The sequence below is a fragment of the Dreissena polymorpha genome, chromosome 5 (genome assembly GCF_020536995.1).
Source record: "Dreissena polymorpha isolate Duluth1 chromosome 5, UMN_Dpol_1.0, whole genome shotgun sequence".
NCBI lineage: Eukaryota > Metazoa > Mollusca > Bivalvia > Myida > Dreissenidae > Dreissena > Dreissena polymorpha.
In genome coordinates, this window is record NC_068359.1 from 93,050,390 (window position 1) to 93,068,507 (window position 18,118).

Consider the following 18,118-nt stretch of genomic DNA (forward strand, 5'->3'; position numbering starts at 1 on the left):
TGGCATGGCAACATCAGGACAAGTATTGAGGCGTGCAATCACCAAAGTTTCGTTTCAGAATGATCTGCCTTGCTCTGGTTAAACGGGCTTAATACATGTGCATTAAATGTTGTCTCTGATTAGCCTGTGCAGTCAAGAAAAACACTGTCTATATAAACTGGATTTAAGTGAAGACTAGACTTCCTTTTTACAAAATTCCATATATCTGAAAATGTCGTCCTTGATAAACCTGTGCAGACTGCACAGGCCAATCTTGGACGAGAATATGCACTATTATTATTCCAAAATTTGAAAAACTTTTTGTTAATAAAATGATGAATCTGGCCCTTATTATTTATAAGACATGAAAAGTATGGAGACTCCTGTTACTAACCAATGTTTATTTGAGTACTTCCTATGTGATTTTTCCTCCTTTAATCCTTCACCACTTAGATACAAACTTTGACCTATTTGAAGTCCTTTAAAAAATCAAATTGACTTTAAGTCCTTTCTTCATATACTCAAGTTTGAAAGGCTTTATTTCCAACCCTAAGATACTGATGAATAGCAAACAGCATAAAACATAAAGTTTCAGTACCAAGAACCACTATTTCACCTTGACTTTTTATGCCCCTGAAGGGTGGCATATAGTTTTTTACCTGTCCGTCAGTCTGTATGTCTGTTCGTCCGTTCGAAAACTTTAACAATGGTCATAACTTTTGCAATATTGAAGATAGCAACTTGATATTTGGCATGCATGTGTATCTCATGGAGCAGCACATTTTGAGTGGTGAAAGGTGAAGGTCATCCTTCAAGGTCAAAGGTCAAATATATGGCTTCAAAGCGGAGCAGAAGGGGGCATTGTGTTTCTGACAAACACGTCTCTTGTTCAATTTAAAAAACATCTTAACATATCCTAGGGAGTAAACTCTAGCTCAATAATTTGGAAGGTAACATGGTCACCATTTAGACCGTACCGTCAACATATGACCTTCATCCCTCCTGTTTGCATTACTGTTTACTTTTAATATGTATACATTTGTTTGCTTTCAGTTGATTGTCCCATCTGAAGAGGCCAGTTGAAACTCAGTGGGATTCTAGGTGAGTTGTTATGAAAACAGATGTTTATTGTGCCAAAAATCACCCGGTATGTCAGTTGAATGAAAATGTTTTGTAAATGTTGGCAAGACCATGCATAGTTTGAGGTAATGGCTTAACCTTCCCACTCAGAGGCAAAGTGAAAATGGCTATGTGCAAACAGCATAAAACCAGAACAGCCTGCGAGTAACTTGCAGTCTGTTCAAGTTTTATGCAGTTTGTTGCTCATCAGTATCCAAGGGTTGAAAATGAAGCCTTTAAACTTGAATCTAGTAAGAAAGGTCTTTAATTACATGTAACTTTCTAAGGGATTACAAACTCATCAAAATACGTATCTAAGAAGTAAAGGGTTAAGAAACATGGCTCATGCAATGTGCCATCTGGCATCGTTTGTTCATGAAACATCTTGTTTAGAGGTCGGTCATCATATTCTTAATATATTAAATTAAATATTGAGTTGTCCATTAACTGGGGTACACATGTTCACAGACTTGCCTAAGAACACTATGGGATGGGTAACGCTTTCATATACGGCAACAAATCAAAGCAAGCACACCAACGTTTTTATCATAATAATTATCTTCTACATCTCCATTCAAAATGAAATGAAGTTAAATCAAGAAAATTTTGTAATGAAAAAAAAATGTCAAATGTCCACCTTTTTATATAAGCTTCTGATATAAATGTAAGGAATTCGAGAAGGAACCAGCCTCAAGGATGGCAACCACTTTGAAGTGTTAGTTTGTCCCACAGCTAGGCCGCTGGGGTGTGTTGTGATGTTGAGATGGATACGGTCATAAGGAAAAACTTAAAGTTATTTGTTCTTATTGGTAAATGTATGAATACTGCAACAATTGGCAGCATCACCTTCAAAAAAATTATGCAAAAGGTGTCAAATCTTCCAATCCGATGAAAATGAAGGAAGGGTGCAAATGATTAAATAAATGATTGCATACTATAGTGATCTTGCTAGAGACATCAGACAGTTATGAGGACAAATGGAAAGGTAATATGGGAACAGAGAGGTTCTTAGAAAGCTTGAAGTGCTATAAAGAATTCAGGGGTCTACCAGAAAGGAAGTGTTTGTACAAACCCGTAGATCCGAACTTGTGGCTGGAGGAAATATAATCGCAAGCTCGTACCTACAGGTCTGTATCAATACTTCAATCAACTTACCAAACAACTTGTGAAGGCAAATGTTAGGGCTTCTTCACAGAAGTTATTGTGTGAAATGAAAAAATTATGGACTATTTTCTGTGTTGGTTCAATAACAATTTATATTTTTTATTGAAAAGATTTTCCAAATGATCAATAGTTTGATATGGAATTTCTTTAGAAAATTTCATTAAAGGAATGAAGCAATTTAATATAACTTGTTATCTATGTCAAACATCAATTACGTGGACATATTCTTGGAAATAAAGATTAGAAGGGACATGAATTCCAGCACTGCAGGAAATGTTGAAAAGGGAGATTGGTCACCAGGGAGTGCATAACCAGAGACTGATGAGTAGTATAATGAAAACTAGAGTTTCTACAACAAGAAATAAATTCATTTTACAGCCTTAACAAGCATATTGTTAATGCAGGTGGTATTTTTTATGGAACAGCTGGAAAACTAATATCGTATTGATGAGGGGAAGTTTGTGTTTGGATTAGGAATTGAGATGTTTGTTAGATGTACAGAGGTGACATGTGAGATGTCAGTACGATGTACAAAGGTGACATAATACATGTTGACTGGTTGAGGTAGTAGGTTGTATAGTACAGAACTACAACACAGAAGAACTATTCAACCTGCTAGCTTTCCTGGTTACATGGGCAAACTACATTGAGGAACAGGTCTTTGATGGGAGATGGAGCCAGATATATTGACTTGTTACATGGAAAAGAACAGTTCTTTGATGGGAGATGGAGTCAGATATTTTGACTTGTTACATGGACAAGAACAGTTCTTAATGGGATATGGAGCCAGCCGACTTTCATGGTTACATGGATAGTAACAGTCTTTGGATGGGGGATGAAGTGAGGTAGTTTTCCCAGTTACATGGATAGGAAAAGGCCTTTGATGGGGGATAAAGTGAGGTAGTTTTCCCAGTTACATGGATAGTAACAGTCCTTGGATGGGGGATGAAGTGAGGTAGTTTTCCCAGTTACATGGATAGGAAAAGGCCTTTGATGGGGGATGAAGTGAGGTAGTTTTCCCAGTTACATGGATAGTATCAGTCCTTGGATGGGAGATGAAGTGAGGTAGTTTTCCCAGTTACATGGATAGGAAAAGGCCTTTGATGGGGGATGAAGTGAGGTAGTTTTCCCAGATACATGGATAGTAACAGTCCTTGGATGGGGGATGAAGTGAGGTAGTTTTCCCAGTTACATGGATAGGAAAAGGCCTTTGATGGGGGATGAAGTGAGGTAGTTTTCCCAGAAACATGGATAGTAACAGTCCTTGGATGGGGGATGAAGTGAGGTAGTTTTTCCAGTTACATGGATAGTAACAGTCCTTGGATGGGCGATGAAGTGAGGTAGTTTTCCAGTTACATGGATAGTAACAGTCTTTGGATGGGTGATGAAGTGAGGTAGTTTTCCCAGTTACATGGATAGTAACAGTCCTTGGATGGGTGATAAAGTGAGGTAGTTTTCCCAGTTACATGGATAGTAACAGTCTTTGGATGGGGGATGAAGTGAGGTAGTTTTCCCAGTTACATGGATAGTAACAGTCCTTGGATGGGTGATAAAGTGAGGTAGTTTTTCCAGTTACATGGATAGTAACAGTCCTTGGATGGGCGATGAAGTGAGGTAGTTTTCCCAGTTACATGGATAGTAAGAGTCTTTGGATGGGTGATGAAGTGAGGTAGTTTTCCCAGTTACATGGATAGTAACAGTCCTTGGATGGGTGATAAAGTGAGGTAGTTTTCCCAGTTACATGGATAGTAACAGTCTTTGGATGGGGGATGAAGTGAGGTAGTTTTCCCAGTTACATGGATAGTAACAGTCCTTGGATGGGAGATGAAGTGAGGTTGTTTTCCCAGTTACATGGATAGTAACAGTCCTTGGATGGGGGATGGAGTGAGGTAGTTTTCCCAGTTACATGGATAGTATCAGTCCTTGGATGGGTGATAAAGTGAGGTAGTTTTCCCAGTTACATGGATAGTAACAGTCCTTGGATGGGGGATGAAGTGAGGTAGTTTTCCCAGTTACATGGATAGTAACAGTCCTTGGATGGGGGATGAAGTGAGGTAGTTTTCCCAATTACATGGATAGTAACAGTCCTTGGATGGGGGATGAAGTGAGGTTGTTTTCCCAGTTACATGGATAGTAACAGTCCTTGGATGGGTGATAAAGTGAGGTAGTTTTCCCAGTTACATGGATAGTAACAGTCCTTGGATGGGTGATAAAGTGAGGTAGTTTTCCCAGTTACATGGATAGTAACAGTCCTTGGATAGGGGATGAAGTGAGGTAGTTTTCCCAGTTACATGGATAGGAAAAGGCCTTTGATGGGCGATGAAGTGAGGTAGTTTTCCCAGATACATAGATAGTATCAGTCCTTGGATGGGGGATGAAGTGAGGTAGTTTTCCCAGTTACATGGATAGTAACAGTCCTTGGATGGGAGATGAAGTGAGGTAGTTTTCCCAGTTACATGGATAGTAACAGTCCTTGGATGGGGGATGAAGTGAGGTAGCTTTCCCAGTTACATGGATAGTAAGAGTCTTTGGATGGGAGATGAAGTGAGGTAGTTTTCCCAGTTACATAGATAGTATCAGTCCTTGGATGGGTGATGAAGTGAGGTAGTTTTCCCAGTTACATGGATAGTAACAGTCCTTGGATGGGGGATGAAGTGAGGTAGTTTTCCAGTTACATGGATAGTAACAGTCCTTGGATGGGGGATGAAGTGAGGTTGTTTTTCCAGTTACATGGATAGTAACAGTCTTTGGATGGGAGATGAAGTGAGGTAGTTTTCCCGGTTACATGGATAGGAAAAGGCCTTTGATGGGGGATGAAGTGAGGTAGTTTTCCAGTTACATGGATAGGAAAAGGCCTTTGATGGGGGATGAAGTGAGGTAGTTTTCCAGTTACATGGATAGTAACAGTCTTTGGATGGGGGATGAAGTGAGGTTGTTTTTCCAGTTACATGGATAGTAACAGTCCTTGGATGGGGGATGAAGTGAGGTAGTTTTCCCAGTTACATGGATAGTAACAGTCCTTGGATGGGGGATGAAGTGCGGTAGTTTTCCCAATTACATGGATATTAACAGTCCTTGGATGGGGGATGAAGTGAGGTAGTTTTCCCAGTTACATGGATAGTATCAGTCCTTGGATGGGAGATGAAGTGAGGTAGTTTTCCCAGTTACATGGATAGTAACAGTCCTTGGATGGGGGATGAAGTGAGGTTGTTTTTCCAGTTACATGGATAGGAAAAGGCCTTTGATGGGCGATGAAGTGAGGTAGTTTTCCCAGATACATGGATAGTAACAGTCCTTGGATGGGGGATGAAGTGAGGTAGCTTTCCCAGATACATAGATAGTAACAGTCCTTGGATGGGGGATGAAGTGAGGTAGTTTTCCCAGTTACATGGATAGTAACAGTCCTTGGATGGGGGATGAAGTGAGGTAGTTTTCCCAGTTACATGGATAGTAACAGTCCTTGGATTGGGGATGAAGTGAGGTAGTTTTCCCAGTTACATGGATAGTAACAGTCCTTGGATGGGGGATGAAGTGAGGTAGTTTTCCCAGTTACATGGATAGTAACAGTCCTTGGATTGGGGATGAAGTGAGGTAGTTTTCCCAGTTACATGGATAGTAACAGTCCTTGGATTGGGGATGAAGTGAGGTAGCTTTCCCAGTTACATGGATAGTAACAGTCCTTGGATCGGGGATGAAGTGAGGTAGTTTTCCCAGTTACATGGATAGTAAGAGTCTTTGGATGGGAGATGAAGTGAGGTAGTTTTCCCAGTTACATGGATAGTAACAGTCCTTGGATGGGTGATAAAGTGAGGTAGTTTTCCCAGTTACATGGATAGTAACAGTCCTTGGATGGGAGATGAAGTGAGGTAGTTTTCCCAGTTACATGGATAGTAACAGTCCTTGGATGGGTGATAAAGTGAGGTAGTTTTCCCAGTTACATGGATAGTAACAGTCCTTGGATTGGGGATGAAGTGAGGTAGTTTTCCCAGTTACATGGATAGTAACAGTCCTTGGATTGGGGATGAAGTGAGGTAGCTTTCCCAGTTACATGGATAGTAAGAGTCTTTGGATGGGGGATGAAGTGAGGTAGTTTTCCCAGTTACATGGATAGTAAGAGTCTTTGGATGGGAGATGAAGTGAGGTAGTTTTCCCAGTTACATGGATAGTAACAGTCTTTGGATGGGTGATGAAGTGAGGTAGTTTTCCCAGTTACATGGATAGTAAGAGTCTTTGGATGGGAGATGAAGTGAGGTAGTTTTCCCAGTTACATGGATAGTATCAGTCCTTGGATGGGTGATAAAGTGAGGTAGTTTTCCCAGTTACATGGATAGTAACAGTCCTTGGATGGGGGATGAAGTGAGGTAGTTTTCCAGTTACATGGATAGTAACAGTCCTTGGATGGGGGATGAAGTGAGGTTGTTTTTCCAGTTACATGGATAGTAACAGTCTTTGGATGGGAGATGAAGTGAGGTAGTTTTCCCGGTTACATGGATAGGAAAAGGCCTTTGATGGGGGATGAAGTGAGGTAGTTTTCCAGTTACATGGATAGGAAAAGGCCTTTGATGGGGGATGAAGTGAGGTAGTTTTCCAGTTACATGGATAGTAACAGTCTTTGGATGGGGGATGAAGTGAGGTAGTTTTCCCAGATACATGGATAGTAACAGTCCTTGGATGGGGGATGAAGTGAGGTAGTTTTCCCAGTTACATGGATAGTAACAGTCCTTGGATGGGGGATGAAGTGAGGTAGTTTTCCCAGATACATGGATAGTAACAGTCCTTGGATGGGGGATGAAGTGAGGTAGTTTTTCCAGTTACAGGGATAGTAACAGTCCTTGGATGGGTGATAAAGTGAGGTAGTTTTTCCAGTTACATGGATAGTAACAGTCCTTGGATGGGTGATAAAGTGAGGTAGTTTTTCCAGTTACATGGATAGTAACAGTCCTTGGATGGGGGATGAAGTGAGGTTGTTTTTCCAGTTACATGGATAGTAACAATCTTTGGATGGGTGATAAAGTGAGGTAGTTTTTCCAGTTACATGGATAGGAAAAGGCCTTTGATGGGCGATGAAGTGAGGTAGTTTTCCCAATTACATGGATAGGAAAAGGCCTTTGATGGGGCATAAAGTCAGTAAGCTTTCTTGGTAACATGGAACGGGAACCGTCCTGTGATGAAAAAAAGAGCCAGCTAGCTCTATCCTGGTAACATGGATAGGAATATTCCTTTGATGGATAATGAAGTCAGTTAGCTTTCTTGGTAACGTGAATAGGAACTGTCCTTTAATGCAGAATGATTCCAGCCAGTTTTCCTGGTTTCATGGATAGGCCAATGCCTTTGATGGGGTATGAATTAATTGAGCTTTCCTGGTAATATGGAACAGAACCCTCCCTAGATGGACAATGGTGCCATCTAACTATCCTGGTAACATGGATTTGAACATTCCTTTGATGAAAATGAAGACAGCTAGCTTTCCTGTTACATGGATTAGAACATTCCTTTGATGACATGAAGTCTGATAGATTTCCTGGTTACATGGATATCAACAGGTCTTTGATGGAGGATGAAGCCTGATAGATTTCCTGGTTACATGGATATCAACAGGTCTTTGATGGAGGATGAAGCCTGCTAGATTTCCTGGTTACATGGATATCAACTGGTCTTTGATGGAGGATGAAGCCTGATAGCTTTCCTGGTTACATGGAACGGAACAGTACCTTGATGCAGTAAAGCCAGCTAGCTTTGATTGAGACAGCTAGCCTGGTTACATGGATAGGAACATACATTTGATGCAATGAAGCCACCTAGCTTTCCTGGTTACACAAGCAACAGCAGACTGAAGCAGTTCTTAAAGGATAAAATAGATATTGAGGCATTGTCTCATTCTAGAATCTTGCATCTTGCTGACTATTTATACTAACAAGTGAATATTCAACTTAGTTCTTCCTTAACTACAAATCAGTTGTCCTCTTGATCATTGAATGAAATAATATTCCAATTATATTTATTAAGATAATTGCTAAGAGTAAAATAATCACCAAATGATGTTCTTGTTGTGTGCAAAAAGAGCTAAAACATTAAAAAACTTGTCACTGATGGTTCGTTTAATACCTAATCGATGATTGCCTAGACAGATAAGTTCATGTTGAATTCCAATCAGGAACAGTGACACACTCAAATAGGCCGGCTAGACACCATAAATCTGATGCATTTTCCATAATTCCCAGACAGAGGCAGGGTGCTAGTGTTGGGAAATGAAGACTGAAGGGAGCTTTTCACAAGTTAATGCAGTAAAGGTTGCCAAATTATTCCATTACTTTAGAGCCTATAAGCACAAATATCCAAATTAATATGTCTTCGGAGCCTGGTTGGAAAACAAGTTATGGGTCTGGAGATTACATTTTGTATAAAAGACAGCTCTGGGTTATTGCGTGAGTTTGTAATTGTCATTTTCCTTGGTTAAATGGGAAATATATCGATAAACCTGTCTGTGCAGTTATGTGGAGATTGATGAGGGAACAAATGGAGCATTGTCTATGTTTCTACCAGTGCTACAATTCAATGACTATACATTTCCCATATTTTCTTACCCTTTATAGCCAAGTATTTTTATGCCCCCGGTAGGAGGGCATATAGTGATCAGACTGTCCGTCCATCTGTCAGTCTTTCCGTTACACTTTGCGTTTAGGTTTCGAAAAATGCTCATAACTTCTATGTCCCTTGAGATATAACCTTCATGTTTGGTATGCATGTGTATATGGACAAAGCCTTTCCATACGCACAACAATTTTGACCCCTGTGACCTTAGGGCTTTCGAAATCTGCGTTTAGGTTTCGAAAAAAGCTCGTAACTTCTATCAAGCGTTTATAGGGGGCATAAGTCATCCTATGGTGACAGCTATTGTTTCTTGAATATAAGCTTTTTTGAGAAAAGAACTTTTTGTCTAAATTGAATTACTGGTCGAATATTGCTCATCAGGATGAGGACATGCCCTGATACTAAATTAGAGTTAACTGCCCTGTACTTGTTCTTTTGTTCTGGCAATCTATGTTTTGCTATTCTTGTGGTTTTATTAAACTGCATATGCTTGAAAATAATGACATTCGATAGAAGAGGTTCACATGAAGACATATTTTCTTGAGGCATGATCACGTTAAAAGCAGCTATTTTCTGTCCTATTTCTGTTTTTGCATGCAGGGGCTATGGAAATAGAACTACCACTTGTGATCAACCCTCTTGAAATGGTACGAGTTCACTTGGTGCTTATCATGTTACTGTGTTACAATAGAATTTGATTCAAATTAGTACAGACGTGGTATTTTTCAAAGGTCTTATAAGAAAGCCCTAAAATAAGTTGATATGATTCATAAACCCTTGTTTTCTTTGGGACTAATATTCTAGACATCAAGATAATAAATGGCATGTTTTGATTAATAAATTGTTTAAACATAAATTAAAAAGTGTATACATAAATGAACAATACACCAGATAACAAACATTTCTTGAGTTAGATAAGCATATTGTTTAACATATAAACTCACAATGCTTTACAATCCTGCTTTATTGGGGATTTAAATTATACTTTGGTTGCAGTGAAGATATGATGCTATTAAAACACATTCCAATATTTATACACCCCATTTAAATTTAATTTTGTTAGTGTTCGAGTCGAAATGTATTAAACATTACCAAATCAGTGCTGACTACTAAAAATTGCGAAAGCACAAATACATATTATTCATATTTTATTAAACCATTTTAACCGCTTTTCAAACTGCTGCTACCGTGTGCACTACTTTCATTACTTGCCATTTGGCATGTTGTCAATGGCTCTTTCAGCCTTTAAGATAATAGGATGTATTATTCTTGAAAAAACGAACTTGGAATATATATTGAACATTGATGATTGCTTAATGAATTTTGATCAAATTAGCAGTTACCATAGCATTATATCAATGTATTAAACACACCAACTTTTTATGCCCCCAGAGCGACTGATCGGGGGTATATTGTTTTTGGCCTGTCTGTCTATCTGTCATTGTATATGTGTGTGTGTCTGTCATTGTATGTATGTGTCTGTCTGTTATTGTATGTGTGTGTCTGTCCCAAAACTTTAACCTTGGCCATAACTTTTGCAATATTGAAGATAGCAACTTGATATATGGCATGCGTGTATATCTCATAGAGCTGCACATTTTGAGTTGTGAAAGGTCAAGGTCATCCTTCAAGGTCAAAGGTCAAATATTGAAGATAGCAACTTGATATTTGGCATGCATGTGTATCTCATGGAGCTGCACATTTTGAGTGGTGAAATGTCATGGTCATCCTTGAAGGTCAAAGGTCTAATGTCAAATATATGGGTGGGGGCATTCTGTTTCACAAACACAACTCTTGTTAAATTGAACTTTTGAGGTAAAAAACTGCACTTTATAAGTAACATAATTTAACTCCTCTCTAAATTTAGGAAGTGGCATTGCACATTTTGTTTGCCTTTGGCAACAATTTGTATGTACACAATGCAACATTGCAAAGTTTTTTCTTATCATGGCAAAAAACAGCAAGTTATGCTGCCTTACTAACTACCTAATAATGCTGCATAATGTGTAAGTCAAATTCTTAGCATAGCCAAAACACAAAATGGCTGCATACGATTGTCAAAGACATTTTATGATTTGTTATTTAAATTAGTTAATGATATAAACTGTGTGTGGTCCAAATTATATTAAATATCCACATGCTAAGTCAATATGTATAATGACCACGTTTTGGCAGTGGTAATTGCAGGACGATACCCAAGCCAATAATCCAAACTCCAAGTTATGCCTTTCAGTAATTAGATTTCAAGATCAGAAATTTCCTAATCAGTTTGATCAAAGTCTGCTGTATATAACAATTGTCTGATGTTGATGTCCTCAGTTGGTCTTTGGACACCCTACTTGGTCTGATGACAGCCTTCATTGAACATAATGAGCACTAATAATGGTCATCTACCTGTCTAGACCGTGTTAAGTGATTTCTTGAACAACTACCATAATTTCTTAGAATTCTTGGGTTATTGACAAGGATGATTTTTTCCATCCTTGATTGATAATGGATAGTGTAATTAGTTGGTGAAAATCAGTATTCAAATTCATTTCTGTGCTCTCAAATGATCTCATAGAAATTAGTTTGTCATTTCTATTGAACCAGTCATAACAAATTGGTAAACTTCAAACTGCTTAATACGCTGAAATTTAATTACCTTGATTTATTTATTTTTATGCTCCCCATGTATTAAATATCGGGGCTATAGATAACTTTTGGGGTATATTGGGTAACTCGCCCCCTGTTTTTGACAACAATAGGGTGTTTGTAAATTCAATAGTTTAAGCAAAAATTTTCACCCCCTACTTTTGAGCTTAATTGGGTTTTTCAACCCCGGTTTTTAACTCAATTGAGTTATTTAGGGAATGACATATATAATATTATAAAAATCTACTAAGGTTACTATATTATTTATACAAATGGAATTCAAAAAGGTACATGTACATAACAACAAACAGTTACTGAATTTCTGATCAAAGTTCACTAATTTTTGCGTTGAATAAGACCAAGTTCGTGAAAATCGCTGCACAATTGATGAAGTTATGGCTGTTAAAAGTGATGCACCCCGTTTTCGGGTCATTTTGAGTTGAATACCCCGAAAATCGAAAGTAGAAATCAGACGGGTCTATGAAAAATTAAAATAATACCCCAAAGATTGATGACCGCTGGAAAGACTGCATTCTTTTCGTTATAGGACGGGATATTAATTATTCAGTACATTTTTGTACAGAAAATAACCAGTCTAAAAAATACGCCTGGTGTTCGTAAGAATTGTGTTTCGTGACACAAGTTTTTTTTACAGGAATTACGTTATTAAATTTGTATTTGCGTTTTTGTATGCTTTATTTTGAACTTAATTACGTTGTTTTTTTTTTTTTTAATTGCGGAGCATATAGTTGGTGTCATAAACTAGGTCATTAGGTCAAATAACAGAAATGGCTCCTGAAAGCTCTAGAAGCCTCATTAATTGTTTAATTTTTACAAAACTTGGAACATTTGTCCCAATTATATCTCAACCTAGGTAAGACGATTTGTATCAATGATTTCTCTAACTAGTAAGATATGATTCCAGTCCAATTGAAAACATGGTTTAGGAGGGGCTATACTAAAACCATCTGAATACTTGAAATCACATTTGTATTTTGAAACTTGCCAATAATACTTAAAAACAAAATTGTTATTATATCTTGATGAAGTTTAAAAAAAAACGTGGTCACTAGGTATTGGTGCATTTTTATTGTGTACACTACCTGCTGAGGACAGTTGAGATCTTTGGGGTCTCCAGTAAGTGACTTAAGATTTTTAGCCTTCTTGTTAAACCACTTTGGCAGCCTGGGTAAAATAAAGGTAATGAACAGTACTTATTATTATGTTTTGTTCCTTATTCTTTTTACACAAAATCTTATGTTTAAATTATTTATCTAATCAAAACAAAGGCTCTTATGTTTTTTGTGTGAATGCCCAATTGAATTTGCATTTTAATTGGTATTTTTCCCAATCTTGTGAAATCACTATAATCCCATCTGAAACTGGAACACATTCTACAATGAATGCAGTGTGTTCCAACAGAGGCGTATTTAGGTGGGGGGCTAGGGGGCTAAAGCCCCCCCAGCTGGCTGGCTAGACACGATTTTTAATAAAAATGAGCCCCTTACAGTTTCAATCCACTTGTGTATTTCCTGTCATATGTCCCTAATTAAGCCATAAACAGCTGTCGTTTTGTGTGATTAGCCCCCAGGCATGTGTACAGACAATCTAACCTTCGTCAGCTAAAGTGCACGCTTCATTGACTGTAAGTAATAAACTGCGCTATTTGATTGGCTGAAGAAGATACATTCAACTAATGAAATTCATCCATACATTTAGCTATAGATAAATGTTTACAAATGGCTGCCGCATGAGACTTGTGAAAAACAATATTTCAATTTGTAGCAATTAAAGAGTTTAGACGAACGCAATGGACAATCATAATTATTTTTTCGGTAATTTCTTTGATGAATTTAATTGGTATTAGCTCTTTAGAGTGATAATCCTTTTGAGTAACAAGTTATTGCCAGTGAAATTCAACTGCACACTTAATGAATGGCAATTATTTTTTTTATTTTTATTTTTTTACAAATCTGGCTAACTGCTATGATGTTCATCCATACTTTTTAAAATTAAAAAAGACTCAAAAATGAAGAATTACTTTGCTATATGAAACTAAATCATTTTCTTAAAGCGTGAGAACATCGAGGCAGCAACACCCGAATTAAACTACACAGAAATCTAACGACTCCCCTTGTTAACACTATTGTGAACGAAATGGACACCTGATTCAGTGATTTGCAGACTAAGGCAGCCATGGGATTGAAGTTTATACCTGAACAAATGTGCACCTCTCCTGTCAGTGCTAGTGACCTTAAATGGTTCATTGATGATCTCCCTTCCCCTCAGTCCCTCCCTGCTGAGTTGCACTTTATATGGCAGGCTAGGTGGAAAGGTGTAACCAACCCACCTACTACCCTTCAGGGCTCTGTTGCACATTGTGATTCCCAGCTGTACCCCATCATTTACACTGTTTTGTCCATATCATGTGTGTTCCCTGTTACATCATGCGAGTGTGAAAGGAGTATCAGTGCCCAAGGACTTGTTAAGACAAAACTAAGATCATCAATGGGTCAGGACAGGTTGTCCGCTGTGTGCCTGCTTTCCATTCATAGGGACATTGACATAAACATTTTAATGTTGTACCTAAGTTGACCTAGTAGGATATCCAACAAGGTTAAATAGGAGGTCCAACCATCTAACTCTGTAAAAAAAGTTATGGATAAAGATAATGTCTCCCACCACTTTAGTGGTTTAAGAGACATTTGATTTACCCCTGTGTGTCTGTCTGTCCGTGTGTCTGTCACACTTGATGTGTGAACACAAGTTCTTATTTGTTTTACATGCACTTTTATCATGCAAAATGCTGATTAGATAGCAGGAAATCGCATCATTTCAAGGTGCCATTTAAAAAAAAATCGTCGACGGAAGGGGACACCCCTCCCGCACCCTCCCCTGTTCAGCCCCCCCCCCCTCTGAAAATTGTCTGGATACGCCTCTGTCCAATGCTGCTGACAGGCAGCATGCTGCTATAGGGACATACTCTCTGATGGAATTCCAATCCATGGAAATAGATGATGATGTATTTTGTAACTATCAGCCTGAGTCTGCATCAGATAAGCCCCATGTGCTTCCCACATTGTTTGTTCCACCATACTAATGTTGCAGTGACTTGTAGGATGTTGACATGTTTATAGCACATTTCAGAATCTGTTGAAGTAAGGAATTCCTGCTGTTGTTGACATAAATTCAAATATAATGCCATTAATATAAATACAGCCATACTATAAGAATGCAAACTTTTATTAAAAGTCTTCTGGAGGAGAATATAACGTCTAGGACAGGGATGCTCAGCTGGCATCAATTGCAATTTGTTAATTGAATGTTGCTTATTTTTATGCTAATTCCATCAGGATTTTATTAAATTACATTTTTTTCTGCCAATCTTGAGGTAACTTGTACAGACAATTTTTCCCAATGATTCTTTTGGCTGAGTTAGATATTGGGTCACATTGGATCTTTACTTGAGTCACTTGGTCAAATGAAAGAAAAGCAAGTAAACATTTGAGAGGCCACATTTTTCCCAATCTTTATGAAATTTGCTCAGAATATTTATACTGAAATGATGGCTGAATTACATAGTTCTTGAACCAGCACAAAAGTTCATTAAAACATGTCAGTTCCTTTGGGTCTGTTGTAAGCAAATTAGGGCAAAACTATTGAAATACAAAATGCAAGAGTTGGAATCACACTTTACCTTAATTGCATTTTCTATTGAGTTAATTGTGTAGATAACACTGCTGTATAGGCTAGACAAAACTAATAGGTGTCTCATTTTTTCGTCTGATTCAATCAATCCATTGATCCCATACTCTGACAGATAGGATGTCTGGTGCACTATGTCTAGTCTATTCATGGTAATATATCACCTCACTGAGGGTTACTTTGTCATTCTCTGATACAGCATTGAAAAATTGAGAATAACAATATGGGATGATTTGTTCAATAGTGAAATGCATAACATTTGACATGAGAAATCTTATTATTTTGCTGATGTCCTGAAACTTTCATAAAATTGTTATGAATGCAGCCAATAATTGCTTCTAAAACACATTCTTATTTTTATGTGCACCTGTTTTGTTTGTGTTCTAAATTTTCTTGACTCGTAATGACTGACGCGTGACTGTTGTTTTCAGTTCAAACATGACTTTCGGAGTGAAATATACTGGCATTGGCGTTATGGACGGTTCTTCTCATGTTTTACTGTAATGGGGGGGGGGAATCCCAATTGACCGTTGTCTGCAATTAACTGTTATTCTCAAGTGACTGTAAGGTTAGTTTTTACTGTATGCCATTTGCTTCAATATTGCTGTTACAAACTTCTTCTGGTTTGAAATCTAAATGGCAAATTTTCAGTCTGAACTAGGTCCCCAGTCATTCACATTCAAAGAAAAGAAAAATTGTTTGTAAGAAGATGTGCTTCCATGGCCGCCTGATCTGGTGACCTTGAATGGAATTTGTGATGTATAATAAGAACTGATACTTTGTTTTCACAGGTAACACTGTGCCAGAGGGGTGAGGTCAAGGGCTAACATGCATACCCTCAAGGCTATGGAGCCAGCAGTATCCCCTTTCAGTTTAACAGACTTCCTGGTAAGCAAGGGGTTGAATATGGAACACATGTACAACATAAATACAATGATTTTTTCATAGTTGTGTGTAAATAATAAAACAATTATTTTCACAATGTTTTGTTTTGTGATGTGTCCATCTCTGCACATAACAACACTTTTGACTTTACTTGCAATCAAAATGATGTTATGTGTCATAAGTTGGCATTATAAATCTTTGCAAACTTGATCTGTAGTGCCCTATTTCCATTATGAATTTTGTCTTTTATGGGAGCTTGATGCAATGGTGCTGATAGTTTAATTCTGTAGCTTGATATTTATCAAATATCACCATGAATGTGAAGTAGTGTACCTTGCATGTTAAACTAATGTGTGGTAAGCACTGCCTACTGAATGTTCATCCCTTGGCATTTCTCGGGAAAATAATCTTTTCAAATTTGAAGAACTGTTTTTGTTCACTAAATCTTTATTTTGTCATAAAACTGCCTGTGACAAAATTGATACAGACGTGATGCTTTGTCATTATAAACAGCAAAAGAGATTCTATTAAAGAGTGCAGTGGCATTCTGCTATTCCACCATATTTATTGTCCCCTGCCGGTGAAACCGGAGTGGACTTAGGTTTGCGCTCTGTCTGTCAGTCACACTTTTCTGGATACTGCGATAACTTTAAAAGTTCTTCATATTTTTTCATGAAACTTGAAACATGGATAGATGGCAATATGGAGATTATGCATGTTATTTCATTGTGTTCCTTTGTCAAGAATTCTGGTTGCTATGGCAACAAATAAATATATGGTTGCACAACTTTGAACAACCAAATTTCATGATGATACCATGCCACAGTTAATAAGAACACCAAAAAATGAAATCCATAGCAGAGAAAAAAAGTTTTATATAAAAAACACTTTCAAATGAAATTGGGTGGAAATTCCCTTTCTATTTTGCGTTCTATTTTTACTAGAACAAAAAAAACAACAACAACATAATTTAGCCTGCTTCCACCGTGCCAACTAGTATTTAAGTGTTGTTGATGGTGAATAGCGATGTTTATTGATGTTTAAGATATTCTTTCTGATTTTTGCTCTAAAAAAGGCTTGTTATGGTTGACACATGATTATCAACATTTTAAAATAACCAATAAATCTCAATTAGTTGCCAATTAGCAGTGAGTTTTATGTTAAACAAACACATCTTCACTAGCATATTCAACCAAGCTTGTTGTTTGCATGTGTGATCAAGTTATCAAGTACAGTAGTAAAGATAAAGTCTAGCCCTTTGCATGCTGGGAAATTTGTAGTCTGCTAAAATGTTGTCTGCTAAATTTCTAAACTTAGCATTTTCTTCGATTTTTTTTCAGACTAACAAACAGTTTGGATCCTGATGAGACGCCACGTTCTGTGGCGTCTCATCTGGATCCGAACTGTTTGCAAAGGCCTTCAAAATTCAGTTTCAGCACTGAAAGAGCTAGGGCTCTCCTGACACCTGATCTTATGCTATACGTTATCTATTTTATTTTGTTTTCTTTCACACAAAAAATAAAAAAATCCTACAACATGAATAACTTCAGTAACATGTTATTTGTTTGTGTGGCAAGAATAAAAGAAGTGTAAAATATATCGAGTATGCTGGAATAGTATGGTGCAGTAGCGTCTCTGTGATGTATGTTCACTTATTTTGTGTGAGCCATTATTCTTTAAATCATTTAGAACTGACAAGTCTGTAAACCCAAATAAATGTTTCCAAATACATTATAATATCTTTCCTTACAGCTTAATTTTTTTATGTGTCTGGAAAATTTTAACAGCAAATATCTCTTTTCATTGTGTCATGACAGAGGAAATGTTTTCAAAAATCAGTGGTTTTGGAAATATAACAGACTATAAAAAATCTTTGGCTTTACAATCCATGTTAGTGCCATTAAAGCTCTTAAAAATATTTTGTTTTAGTATTGTACATTTTTATGAATTGTTGGTATAGATTGAATCCCAAAAAAACAGTCTTCCAAAACTTTTGCAATACTACTTTCTAACCTCCTTTCTTGCATATTTTGTTTCCATC

At 37.5% G+C, this 18,118-nt stretch overlaps 2 long non-coding RNA genes across 4 annotated transcripts in view; both read left to right on the plus strand.

The window, feature by feature from the left end:
* LOC127832609 (uncharacterized) overlaps window positions 1–18,118 on the plus strand; it is a 146,103-nt gene that overhangs the window by 93,258 nt on the left and 34,727 nt on the right. The window contains exons 6-7 of the long non-coding RNA XR_008026986.1: window positions 1,033–1,080; window positions 15,984–16,080. This is a non-coding gene — a long non-coding RNA (uncharacterized LOC127832609). The remainder of the gene's footprint in view (window positions 1–1,032; window positions 1,081–15,983; window positions 16,081–18,118) is intronic.
* LOC127832610 (uncharacterized) lies at window positions 3,883–6,782 on the plus strand. Of its 3 annotated transcripts, none has more exons than XR_008026987.1 (3): window positions 3,883–4,316; window positions 6,239–6,348; window positions 6,514–6,782. It is a non-coding gene; the product is annotated as an uncharacterized LOC127832610 (long non-coding RNA). The 3 variants fall into 3 exon arrangements; XR_008026989.1 differs by having other exon boundaries at window positions 3,883–4,261; XR_008026988.1 differs by lacking the exon at window positions 3,883–4,316 and adding an exon at window positions 4,343–4,921.